General features: G+C 38.5%; 1 protein-coding gene across 1 annotated transcript in view; it reads left to right on the top strand.

Annotated features, from left to right (window-relative positions):
* The window catches only part of FBXL7 (F-box and leucine rich repeat protein 7), a 414974-nt gene that overhangs the window by 115088 nt on the left and 285896 nt on the right, over window positions 1-13990 (top strand). The gene's annotated exons all lie outside the window — the stretch shown is intronic.

Raw genomic sequence — 13990 nt, 5'->3', positions numbered from 1 at the left:
CCATGGAAGACACGAATGCCGTTTATAATGAAAGACTTGTGAGGTGTCAGCCGATTTTCTCATGGCACTGTATAGAGCCTACTTTCCTAGTGTGCAGGGTGTTGTGGAAACAACATTTCCAGTCCTTGTTTCAGAGGCTCAATTTCTGCTGCTTGTTGGGAAACGCACTCAGAGCCTGGTGTTGGCCATGTCAGTTGTTTGATTGCTCTTGATCTGCACTACAGGATATGCATTAATGATGATGCTTTACTTCTGTTGTGTGTATCTTCTCTTTGGGTATTCTTTGACTTGGTGTGTTTCAAATAAGAATTATCTCCTCTGGGTTAATTATCCCCAGACTGACGGATAAATAGCTTTTACAACTGGATTGTATTCCCTTGTGTTTTGTGCCTTAGCGTTGTTTTTACCAGCATTCTGTGGCAAACAGATTGGGGTGTTCTCCTTAATGGAGTGAAGAATCGGGTAGCAATCCAGCTTTAATTTTGTGCCTGTTCATTCAAATATGGGGATTAGATCATTCTTGAAATTCAGTTAAGGTAATGTGCAAATTGGGTAAATTGATTTTTAGACCTTTGCTTTGATTCTTAAAAGCCAGAGTGGAAATCACTTCAATTTAATTGATTTATGATCTGCTCTAATCAGAATTCTATGTTTTGTAAGATTATCACTTCTTTCCATCATTATTTTACAGTCACACTTGTCACAGTAATTTGTCTAATTTGAGTGGCTGTGAAAATAGAAAGTTAAAAGTATGTGAAATAATTCTTCCGGGTTTCCCTATCTGGATTTAAGTTCTCTTAATATTTTTTCTCCTTTTCAAAAATAGAAAATACAAAAATATATGAGCTCTGTTGCAAACGTTGGGGGAAGGGGCCATGGGATTTCATGCATTTTAAAAATGTCTGGGGTGAGAGCCCCCCGAAAAAAAAAAAAAAAAAAAAAAAAAAAAAAAAAAAGTCTGCTTTTATGCTTCAAAAAAAAACTATATAACTATGAAAAAATTTTTCATTTTTGTTTTGCCATTTTCTTAGGAAGATCCTTTTGGTGTAGGCCCAGTCAATGTTTCATACATTTTGGTCACAGTGCATTTTCAGGAGAGAAAAATGGGAAAATGTGTGATGTTCATATGAAACAGAATTTTTAGCAACTGGGCTAAATTGATACGGAGTTTTTTCCGAACTCGTAAGCGGAAGAACCTCGTCGTTATGAAAGATGCTATCCATTTTTTGCTTATCTAAAAAAAAATTTAAAGAATGTGTTGTTTGACTATTTATTTGCATGAATCCATTTTGCCACTGTTTTTCAATCAGTGAAAATTTTAAAATATTAAAAAATGAATTTGATGTGGGTATTAGTTACATTAAAATGTGTTTCAGGGTTGTTTGCCACAGAATGGTCTCATATTATGGGTCTAGTTTTTTCCAGATAGAAGCATAATAGACAGTGCTCATTTTCTCAGTGCACAGGTGACAGAGCCCAGGTCCACCTCTCAGGACGAGCAGTCAGGACATCACATATTCTGACCTCCACAAGGTGGATTTACCTGATGGCATTAACGGTTCCTCCTACCGGAAAACACCTAGGTAACCACTGTATGCAACACACTGACAAAAGAAAAGAAAACAGAAGGTGGACACAGATTTCTTACACACGCTAAACAAGAGCACATTTAAAAATGCTTCTTTGATTCTCTTTCCACTGTTTTCTAGGACTGTATTTAACCTTTGCTATTAAAAAGCGTATTGGGTAAGTTGTGTGCCTCACTCTCTGGAAGCTGTATGATTATGGTTATTTTCTTCAGTTCTTTGATCTTTCTATGATTTTTTGCCTCTGAATTCCTGGGTATTGCCTTCAAGAAGCACAGGGAGGATCCTCAGTTTAAGGGTCTGCATGATACTGAGTTCTAAACGTGATATCTTTTGTGGAGGGTAATATTCAGTTTTCCTGCAGCTTTTGAAAACCGTGACCGTACCTGTAACAGCTGGGTTGGAAGCATTTGGAGCAGTGTTGGACTTCTCCCTGCTGGGCTGGATGAGGAGGTGTTGTATCAGCTCCCTGGGTGGTGTGTGTGTGTGCGCACATGTGTGCATTTGTGTCCAGCCTCCACAGGGTAGCTGATGGCCCAGGCACCATCTCTAACTGGGAAACATGTGGGTAACCACTCTATGCAACATATGCTGGGAAATAAACTGAGGACCTGGAAGTGGAGGGAAGGGAAGGACACACAACATGCACTGCCCTGGGGCTGGCAGCAGGAACGGTGATGAACTGTCTTATGGGGGAGATGACAATGTTCTAAAATTGGATTGTGGTGATAGTTACACAGCTCAGTAAATTTACTAAAACTTATTGAATTTTACACATGAAAAAGGGTTTTGGGGGGCCGCTGCCTGACCTTCAGACTTATATCTAAACCATCACAAACCATTCTTTTAATATGCTGCCTCCCAACTCTGAGAGGTGAGAGGCTGAGTCTTGGCCAGTACAAAGTGCAGGGCTGGAGGCTGGAAGCTTCTCCTGAGATGCTCTGGCCTTGGGGCCAGGACTGGCCTGAAAGCCATCATAACAAATCCCTGGACCAGGAGGGTTCATAGCCCAGCGTGTGGTGCCCTGTCAGAGTTGACCTATTGTATGTGCATATTCTCCCATGAAGCTCTGGAAGACGGGAGAGATTATAGACCCACAGATTTCCCAACCTTTTAATTAATTAATTAATTTTTTAGCTTTTCTTGGATAGTTGTTAACCTCAGCTCAGGTTTAAACATGTTAGCATCACTCCAAGTCGGATTCTTTGCTAAGGGCTTATGTCTTTGCTGTCTATCTCAAATTGCAGTGTATGATCCACTTTGGGTCATAAGGCTACTCCCCTAGGATGGTGGGCCCAGATGATGATACAATTTGATTTTAATCCAAAAGAGAATGGCATTTTTCACCTGATGGTAGTGTTCTGTTCCAAAATCTCATGCAAAACTTTCATGAGTCTTAATCTGTGACTCTAAAGCCACACCCCTTTCAAGGAATTGGCAGCCTGCAGTGCTTTCTCTCTGACACGATATAGGCTTTCTTTAAGATTCATTATATTTCTTGTGACAGTTGAAGTTCCTGGTTTCCTGATACTGTAGGGGGTTTGGGTTCAAGTGTAGAAAGCTGGAGAACTTTCCATTTTTTCCCAACAAAATCTGCATTCCAACATACACCATAGCTTCATTCTTTCCAGTTGTATTACTATTCTTTCTCTTCCATTTTTTTCTGTCTTTCTCACCCACAGGGTGTTTTCTCTTGTACTGGAAATAATGGCTTTTGACCTTCAGCTCTTTGAAAGTCATGTCCAGCTGTGAGCAGAGTCGGTTGGATTAGGTTAGATCATGAAGAAGCTTCCTAGAAATAGGAAGCTGAGCTCGGGCTTCTTTCGTGGAATGGGCGAGGGGCGGCATGAGGGTGTGGCTTTAAGGGTGGCATCTCAACAACTCAGCCTTCTCTTGAGCTGGGGGAAAATGAAGTGGTTAGTTCAAAGGCCAAATGCAGTTGGCTGATGAAGAGTTAGCTCCACTCAGCTGCTCTTTAATCACATTCAAGTTTAGATACTGAACTTATGGACAACACAATTTATAGGTGTGATGGCTGTTTATACATGTTGGTTATCAAGGCGGACAGCCGTGGAATCCGAGAATTTTTAGAGCTACAAAAATTCTTGGCAATTTTCTGATCTACTGCAGTCATTCTACAAAGAAATTCCTGTGGCACAGAGAACTGAAGAGATTTGCTCAAGATTACACACCTAGTACATTGTCAAGCAGGAGTCTGACATAGTAATGTTTTGGTGAAAGATGGTCCAATTAGAAAAAAGCTCCAGACGCGCAGGCTCATTGGCCATGGCTCACGGGCCCAGCCGCTCCGCGGCATGGGGGATCTTCCCGGACTGGGTCGCGAACCCGTGTCCCCTGCTTCGGCAGGCGGACTCTCAACCACTGCCCCACCAGGGAGGCCAAAGAAAAAAGCATAACCTTTCAAAAAAGCTTTTGCCTTTGGAGCGTGAAGCTATTTAACTCTCATTTGTGCACCTGATCTCTTGCTTCCTATTTTGAGCTGGTTGCAAAGCTGAAGCGGGCTGTTTGGAAGAGTTTGAGAAAGATTGTTGAGCCCCAATAGATCAGTCTTCCAGTGGGAGGAGGGGAGCTGCTTCAAATGGCAAAAGGATCTCAACCTACTTGAGTAGATTCGCTTCCAGAGATGGAGACACTACCGTTGTCAGCTCAGGATTATAAAATAGCCTTTTAGTAGATTTGCATAACGTTGCTTTGTGAAATTGCCCATTTAATTAACTCCCTGAAAGAAGTACATTTTAAAATGTTTCATCTGAAATGAGTTATTTAGGAAGAATTTGCGGTGATGTTCTTTCCGTGAACCTAAAATCACCAGTTTATTTATACAGTCCTGGGTTCTCATGTTTTCGGTGCCCAAATGAGACCAATTCCAAATAGAGTTATTTTGAAAATGTCCAGGCATTTGGCTTTGCTTTTATTCTCTTTGTCTTATGTTATCTTTTTACTTCTTGAATGTACTCCTCAGACAAAATTCACATGAATCACTCAGGAAGAGAAAGATGATGCTTTTAACTCAAGGTAGATTCTGTTTCCCAAAGAGCCTTTTTGACTATCCAACAAATTCAACAGACATTTCTCGGACACTTATTTCAGGCTCTTGCTAGTACTTTCATGAGCATTATTGCATTCATCTTTGTTTCATCGTCATACTTCTCTTGTGACGTAGGCATAAATGTTTCCATTTGGCAGATGAAAACAGGGAGACTGGGAAGAATCAGGGTGGCCCAAAGTCATGTAAAACTGGTGGGTAGCAAAGATAGGCTTTGAGTGCTGAGTGCTAAGATTTATTCTTAATGCTTGTTTTGTAATTGTCATGCAAAAAGTAATGAGAATTTCACACTAGTCATTGTTATAAGTTTATATCAAAGTATATTTTGAAAGTACTTATGAGAAGTACCTTTTCAAAAGCCAACTCATAATCATGTCTAGATTGCTGACATTCTGCATGGAAACACTTCTGTGTCCATGTATAGTGTAGAAAATGACTTCAAATCCTCAGTTATAGAAAGCAAAAGTCCACATTCCAAGTTGCTTTTATATGGCACTGTTGAAGGCTTAGTTTTCCGGTTACCAGAACTGTGCCCTTAACAGACTGCACCAGACAGAGTTAGGGTTTGAAGTTGATATGTCAGTTAATCATGATATGGGGTCTATAGTGTATGTAATATAAAAGTACTGAATAGTTGTACTGCTTGTTTTCCCTGAGCCATGGGATTATTAAAACTGAGCCATGGAATTATTCTTAAATTGGAAATGCACACAAGTGGTAGGTACCAATCTCAGACCATGTGCCTTGGAAGACTGAAAATGTACCTTGAAGCAGTCTATTACAGTTGAATGAAATTCTATCTATGACACAAGAGCAAATAGATAACATAGGAAGAGGAATATAAAGAACTGGAGAAAGAAAATGACGCTTAAGAAATCTCTTTTGAAATAGTTATAAAGGGACGACTTCCCTGGCGGTCCAATGGTTGACTCCACGCTTTCACTGCAGGGGGCGCGTGTTCGGCCCTTGGACGTGGAACTAAGATCTACATACTGTGCGGCACAGATAAATAAATAAATAAAATCGTTATAAAATGACATTTATCCAAATTGGAAGGTAGGGTGGAGGACCTTATGGGGAGGAAGAGATTCCAAAATAAAAAACTGGTGTTTAGGAACTTTTATTCAGTATATGAGGAAGGTGATGACCGATTATTATTTATTTATTTATTTATTTATTTGCGGTACGCAGGCCTCTCACTGTTGTGGCCTCTCCCGTTGCAGAGCACAGGTTCCGGACGCGCAGGCTCAGCGGCCATGGCTCACGGGCCCAACCGCTCCGCGGCATGTGGGATCTTCCCGGACCGGGGCACGAACCCGTGTCCCCTGCATCGGCCGGTGGACTCTAAACCACTGCGCCACCAGGGAAGCCCGATGACCGATTATTACAGAGCTTTGTTTTGCCTTTAAAAATTAAATTTTAAACTTAACTATCTCTAAAATTTCAGGATCATTTAGGAATGCTTTGCAAGGCTTCAGCTTTGAAGCTTAATGTGTTTTGGTAATTAAATTAGCACCTTACTGCCTCCTGATCAGATTTCCTTTATGGTTGAAGCGACTGCTTAATTGTAACTTAGGTGACTTTTGAAAAGCTGCGCCAATTACATCTGGCGATTTGAACATTTTATAGATTCAATGTGCCCAATTTAATAAGGAAGTCACATTTGCCTCTGAGGGTTGGTTTAAGCAGAGGCAACCTCATCAACTCAATATCCAGAAAGTGGTTATGTGAGCCTAGAAATGTACATTGAAATGATAATACCATCTCAGACTCAAGAAGTAAGTTTAATTTCTTGAGGGAGTTATCTTCCCAAATGAATTATCCAGAATGGCAAAAATGTCATTTAAGAGTCTCAGAAGGAAATTACGTTTCTCTGTGAGTGTGTATATGTGGTGTGTGTGTGTGTGTGTGTGTGTGTGTGTGTGTGTGTGTGTTTAAGGACATTTTAAAGTAATACTTGAGACAGCCAGAGTTTCTCAGATCTTCAGTATTCTAATCTCATGTGCAAACTTTTATGTTTATTTCCTTCACCTACATCTTGTAACTTGTAAAAAAGCACTCAAATAATCAATATATTTCAAATATAGACATTCTGATTCATCTAAGTAGAGCTAAGTGTGTTTGTAATAAAAGCTTGGATCATTCTTAAGATATCAGTAATTTCACTAGATTTATAAATTTATAAAAGGATGTAACCTCGGTTCAAATACATTTGTTTAGACACTGATTGGGGGCTACAAAATGTATGTTAGTCACAAACTGGTAGCACAGAGAATAATCCCTACCCTTCTTCTACCTGAAGAATTTTCAAAACTAACTCTGGGTTTAACGGATTTAAGTGGGGCATCCAACCTGCAGCTCTTGAGTCTCCATCATTCTCTAAGGCCATAAACCATCATCCTTCACAATATTGCTAGTAGCTATTTTGGTTCCCTGAGGAATTTGATTTTATGACAAGATCCACTGCTTCCAGAACTTTCACAATTACTGGGGGGAATAAACACCTATGAAACAGTTAAATAGTAGTTTGGGGTAGTATGGGATTGTGTCCCAGCAAGTAATCTGAAGAAGTGCTATAGCTGGAGGAGTTGGGAAAGGCATCCTGGGAGCCCGGGACTTGGCTTTTGCTGTGTGGGTAGAAGGTGGAGGAGGATGGAGAGGGTGATACAGCGTGGCATGTTAGATTGTGAAGAAAAATCCATTTGGGCTTATGTGGGGGAAAGGGAGGCTTCTAAACAGACCTGTCTCTGGCAACATTGAATAGGGTCAAAAAGTGCATTGAACACCCACTCTTTTCACTAAAACGGTTAGTTATGGAGTGGCTGCACACTCTTTGTATTAGGTTTTCCGTGGATCCCATATAATTGGGGTTGTCAGTGACAAATAGGCTATCATTCTGTGACACTGTACACCCACCATCTTTGTTTGGGTTATTTGGAAGGTTTTACACTCAGTAGCCAACTTCTGAGCTCATCTCAGGCAAAGAAAGAATATGGAGGAAGTTGGGAACCAACGTTTCAGGACAAATATCCTGATGTTGGAAATATTTGCCCTTTACAGTCATGGACAGAATCTGACCTTAAAACTCGGGTTAACATGTCTGTTTACTTCCTCTTTGACCAGGAAATAACTTCCTGAGGATAAACTAACTTCCTCAGGAAGTCCCTGACTTCCCAAGGCTGTTAGGCTGATTAATAAATGAGAGAAAAGCACTTGAGTTGTAAAGGACATTCCTTTACATTCTATGTATTCCAAAAAAATATAGAAAACCCACATTACAGAGGGAATAATATACAAGTAATTTAGAAATTCTTTGTGATCATTAAGAGGCGATTGAAGAATTGTTATAAGGATGCAGTCTGCGGGAAGCAGATAGTAATACAGTCAATAATTATAAATATAACAGGGGAGTTTTCAGCTGTTTATAACCGCTACTGCCTTCCAGGGTGGGGTGAGGATATTTGTTCTTCCAAATAACTGCATGTGTTTGAGTGAGTTTCCCGATGTGGGCTTTAGAAAGCTAGATTCCTCTGCACAGTAGAGATTCTGAGCTTCAGAGGAAGGAGACACAGGGGGAATCCAGGGGAGGGAAGAGGGAGGTGATGGGAAGAAGAAATAGTGGAGCTGGGGAGATACTCCAACAACTTGTGGGTTAGTGGTGCCCAAAGTGACGCTGTCCTGCGTCCCTGAAAATCGCTAGTTAGTCTTTACCAAACTCACAACATTCTTGGAGGGAGGGAATTTCCTATAGAAATCAGTGATGGACTCACTTTTGAGACTGTTCGCTTGCCTTTTTTGTAGTCACTCGCCTTACACAGATACAGCTAAAGCCAACTTCTAAAGAATCCATCAGCGAACACTCCCTTACCATTGACATTAGTCCAAATTTAAGTATTCTATTATGTTTATCTTCTGTTGTATATAACAGTATTTTATATAACTTACAGTGACTTATGCAACTTATATTACCTTTCTCTTTTGACTAATTACAAACTCACTTTGTTCTGATTATTAATAATTATTATTCTCTTTTTGATCTTTGGCTTTTCACAACTTCTGTGAAAAACCTTTAAGCATCTCCTTTGCCCTTCCAGCCCTGTCCTTCAGGCTATAAAACCATCCTTGCTTTCTGGCCACAAAAGAATGTCCATCCTATTTTCTTTTCTTCTGCCCAAGACACAGAATAAGTCATGCCCCAAAGAGTCTGGGGCCTTTTAGTGCAGAAATATATTCAAGACATAAATCTGGGAATCAAGCAAAGGGTTCCTGCTGCTGTGGGCTTACCTTGAGGAAAGTTAGAGCAGGGGTAAAAGTATTTCTTAAAATAACAGTACACACTGATTTTACCAATTTATAGTATTGTATATTATAAATCATTGCTCTATACATATGTTCTTATAGTATGAAATTTCATTTGCTACTAAGATTTTTCTACTACTCAGCAACCAAGCCTATCACCTTTGTTGGGCCTGCCCCATCAGATCTCCAGATATGCATGCTCTGTAGCAGTGACAAGAAATAAGCTACAGCTCAATCGAGATGTCAACTGCATAAGAATTTTGTATTGCTTCAATTCATACCTCCACGGTGTCCTTCCTGCACTAGCTTGAACTTCTTTGAGGAAAGAACTGTGTTTTATCCAGCTTTGTATATACCCTGCAGCTACCACAGTATTTGACATGTAATAAACATTTAATACATGTTTATTGAATGAATGACTGGGTTGTTAGTCAAGATTTTAAGGAGGAGTAGACCTCTTGATTAACTTTCCAACTATAGTCATAAAGACCGTACCGACAAAAGCTGTGCAAAACCAAAGTAATATGTGAGAAGCATAGTTACTTTTTAGAAAAAAGAGTAATGCTGTTGCTTAGGGAAACTTGAGGCACATCCTGGGAATATTTGCTATCAATGTGTTTTCAGCTGCCTTTTGTGTTAAAGTGACAAACAACTTTTTAGAGCAGAATGGGCATGTTGAAAGGAAGATAGAACAGAAAATATGTCTAGTTTCTATGTTTTCATGTGCTTTACTGTTTTAAACCAAAAGGTTAAGTTGTCTGAATACTAGCTCTATAAACAGCCAGTTTCTCACAGAAAATTTTTTTAACATTTTAGATCAGCAAATGAAATAAACTTAGAAACCTAAGAATTCTAGGGCTATTCAGCACCCCTCCCTGCAACCTCAATTTTAAGGGATGGGGAAAATATGTTCTTTCCCCTCACCAACTTAATTTTATTAAATCCCTTTTTAATCTCTTTTAACCTCAGTACATTGAATTGTTTCAATTCTTCATTTACTGACATCTCAAAGTACCAAATTAGAGGCTGTGGTTCTTTAACTGATGAAATTGGAGAAGTAAGTTTCATTTTATTGGCACAAAATATGGCTGAATGGGCCAGTTAACAAACGTGCTCTTATTCTCTGGGTTCACTGACTTGTTATGAAGAAAATGTTAGAAAAACCATTCCTAAAAAAGAAAACAATATTATTCTTTACTTTTTTTAAAAGAATTATCCTAGAACCAACCTTGACCTCAGATTAGCTTTTGCCAGCTATGTTCTATTTCCTAGAAACTAGGAAACTATAAAGTTCAGATGTTTTGTCTCGCTGGATTGGAACTGGTCAGGATGGAGATTGGGAAGTGAATTCATCCAATCGCAGAGATTTACAGAGCTAAATTCTGGTTAATGGATGTATGTGGAAAATGAAGTTGGAGATTGAACCCTTCATTTAATCTGAATGAGAGGGGAAAAAAACCTGTACAACAAAAATTTTGTGATTTTGTAACTCCCCGTATATACGTGACCCAAGTTATGTAGCTTTAATTTTCTTCTCTGTGAACCAGGAATAATAATATTATCTACTTCATGTGTTGGTCATGTGGATTGAATTTAAAAATTATATTCATGGGCTTCCCTGGTGGCGCATAAAAAAAAAAAAAAAAAAAAAAATTATATTCAGTGTGAGTCCCTCTGCATATTAGCTGGTTTCGTTTCATCAGCTTGATCACAGTCACTTTACGTAAGTTCCGTATCCAGCCTTGTTCTGGGACAGGAGGACTTCGTATGGAAAAGTCTCCCCTAAATGAATTCAGCATAATTATTATGAAAATCCCAATACGATTTAAAAAAAAAATATATTTATTTATTGGCTGCATCAGGTGTTAGTTGTGGCACGCGGGCTCTTTCGTTGTGGTGTGCGGGCTCTTTGTTGCAGTGTGCGGGCTTCTCTCCAGTTGTGACACGCAAGCTCATTAGTTGTGGCACGTGGGCTTAGTTGCCTCGCGGCATGTGGGATCCTAATTGCCCCACCGGGGATTGAACCGACGTCCTCTGCGTTCGGAACCACTAGACCACCAGGGAAGTCCCCCAATATGATTTTAATTTTGAAACTTGACCAAATTCTACTTTCTTAACCTAGAAGAAAAAATCCAACATCTATACGTACCTAACCGTATATGCATGATGAATTCACTTCAATTACATATGTATCACAGTATGGATGTTGAATTACTTATATGTGGAACTCATTCATTGAATTAATACATGTGCATGTGAGAATATCCAAGAAAAAATTTGGAAACACGTAATGAAAATACCATTTCCTTAGTGTCACGAAAATATATTCTGAATTTACAGATATTTAAGAAGTGTGGTATGGTGGAGCTTGGTGTAATGGAGCAGAGAGCTTAAGGTTGATTGAGTTATCTGTGACCATTTAGGATATGATAAAGATGGCATTATAGTTGGATAAGAGAGATAAGCCTTGTCAGTATTCCTAACAGGAAAATCAGCTTCTCATTTTAAAAGAAGGAACATGGAGAACCTAAGGTGTTCCTGATGCCAAAATAAATTCTTGATGGATGAAAGATTTAAATGTTCAAATTATACATAGATGACTTCTTTTATGATCTTGGGGTAGAAGAACCTTTCAAAGCATAAAAACAGAAGTTGTCATAAAGCTAAAGGAGACCACCAGCACATTCATGGGGTAGTTCATGCCGTATGGGGTAGAAAATATCTTGATATTGTTCAAAATATTTATCTTTCTATTAAGCTAAGTTCATCGCAGGTTTCTTTTTTATTGCTGGACCTCTCAGAGCTTTTGATGTGTTAGTCTATGTTGTTAATCTTCACGTAGCATATTTTATATCTTAAACTTCTTTTATTATACCTCACAATCAGAAAACACTGATACATGTGAATCGAGAGCCTTAAAAAATGTATACGTACTTTGATCTAGGAATTTCACACTAGGAAATTACCTTACAAGTCTGAGTTTTATTTGTAGTTCTAGTTTCTTAACTTTTATAATATAAACATGTTGGTAAAATATTTTATTGAGACATTTGTATGTAAAAGTCCTGTTAAGCTATTAAAAACATGTTAGCAAACAATGTTTAATGATGTAAGAAAACATTTATGAAGAATGCAGATTATGAAGCATCATTTCTTATGTGATCCCAATTGTCCTTAGGATTATATGCTTAAAGGAAAACGAGTGAGGGGACATATTTCAAGGTACCATCAAGGGTTATCACTGAGAATCAGAGATTACATACTATACCATTTTATGTAAGGGACTTGAGCATCCATAAATTTTGGTATATGTGGGGACTCATGGAACCAATCTCCTGCAGATACTGAGGGACAACTGTAGATTTCTTTTTTGTGTTTTCCAGTATTATCCAACTTTTCCACATTAAAGAGGCAATTTATAGAAAATTCAATTTGATTCTTTTTCTGTAAGGGTGTGAATGTCTCTTTGGTCAGTTTTTTCTTGTTTTGGAATTTTGCTGAATGTGATATGATCAAAGATTCAATTCTTTGAGTTTTTTCACTGTTGGTTAATATTTTTGGGTAAAGGTCAACCTTGCTATTTTTTTCCTCCCTGATGCTCAAATATGCATTCAGCCCCCATCTAGGCAGCCATCACTTGCTTTCATGGACTTTTTATAAGTTTTAAAAGAATTTTCTATTCTTAAAACTTCTTTCCATTAGTTGAACACACTTCTAACAGTTTTTCTTCTTTATTTACATTTACAAACTAAGGCTCCAACACATTATTTTTTTTGATGATGTGTTAATGGTTTGTTTTGAATTTTATTTTATTTTTTATACAACAGGTTCTTATTAGTTATCTATTTTAAACATATTCGTGTATACATGTCAATCCCAATCTCCCAATTCATCACATCACCACCCCGATCCCTCCGCTTTCCCTCGTTGGTGTCCATATGTTTGTTCTCTACATCTGTGTCTCTATTTCTGCCCTGCAAACCGGTTCTTCTGTACCATTTCTCTAGATTCCACATATATGCATTAATATATGATATTTGCTTTTCTCATTCTGATTTACTTCACTCTGTATGACAGCCTCTAGGTACATCCACATCTCTACAAATGACCCAATTTCGTTCCTTTTTATGGCTGAGTAATATTCCATTGTATGTATGTACCATATCTTCTTTATCCATTCGTCTGTCGATGGGCATTTAGGTTGCTTCCATGACCTGGCTATTGTAAACAGTGCTGCAATGAACATTGGGGTGCATGTGTTTTTTTGAATTATGGTTTTCTCAGGGTATATGCCTGGTAGTGGGATTGCTGGGTCATATGGTAATTCTATTTTTAGTTTTTTAAGGAACCTCCATACTGTTCTCCATAGTGGCTGTATCAATTTACATTCCCACCAACAGTGCAAGAAGGTTCCCTTTCTCCACACCGTCTCCAGCATTTGTTGTTTATAGATTTTCTGATGATGCCCATTCTAACCGGTGTGAGGTGATACCTCATTGTAGTTTTGATTTGCATTTCTCTATTAATTAGTGATGTTGAGCAGCTTTTCATGTGCTTCTTGGCCATCTGTATGTCTTCTTTAGAGAAATGCCTATTTAGGTCTCCTGCCCATTTTTGGATTGGGTTGTTTGTTTTTTTAATATTGAGCTGCATGAGCTGTTTATATATTATTTTGGAGATTAATCCTTTGTCGATTGATTTATTTGCAAATATTTTCTCCCATTCTGAGGGTTCTCTTTTTGTCTTGCTTATAGTTTCCTTTGCTCCAATACATTTTTTGTAATCTAATTCATTCTGTATTCATTTACATCGAATATTTACAGAATGCCAGGTATTGCACATGCAGAAATGGGGATTCTTTGGTGAGCCAAATAGACCTCACCTTCTGGAACTTTTCATCTTGTAGGGACTCAGATATTATATAATCTCAGAAATAAATTACATGCTGAGAATATATTCTGCAGTACATGCCTACAAGTAAAAATTTAAGCTGAGGGTCTGAATGATGAACAGGAACTAGCAAGGTAAAGATTTGTTT

Source organism: Neophocaena asiaeorientalis, unplaced genomic scaffold, assembly GCF_003031525.2.
Source record: "Neophocaena asiaeorientalis asiaeorientalis breed wild unplaced genomic scaffold, Neophocaena_asiaeorientalis_V1.1 scaffold10, whole genome shotgun sequence".
NCBI lineage: Eukaryota > Metazoa > Chordata > Mammalia > Artiodactyla > Phocoenidae > Neophocaena > Neophocaena asiaeorientalis.
Note: the sequence above shows the minus strand (reverse complement) of the source record. Positions and strands in the feature narration are given on the sequence as shown.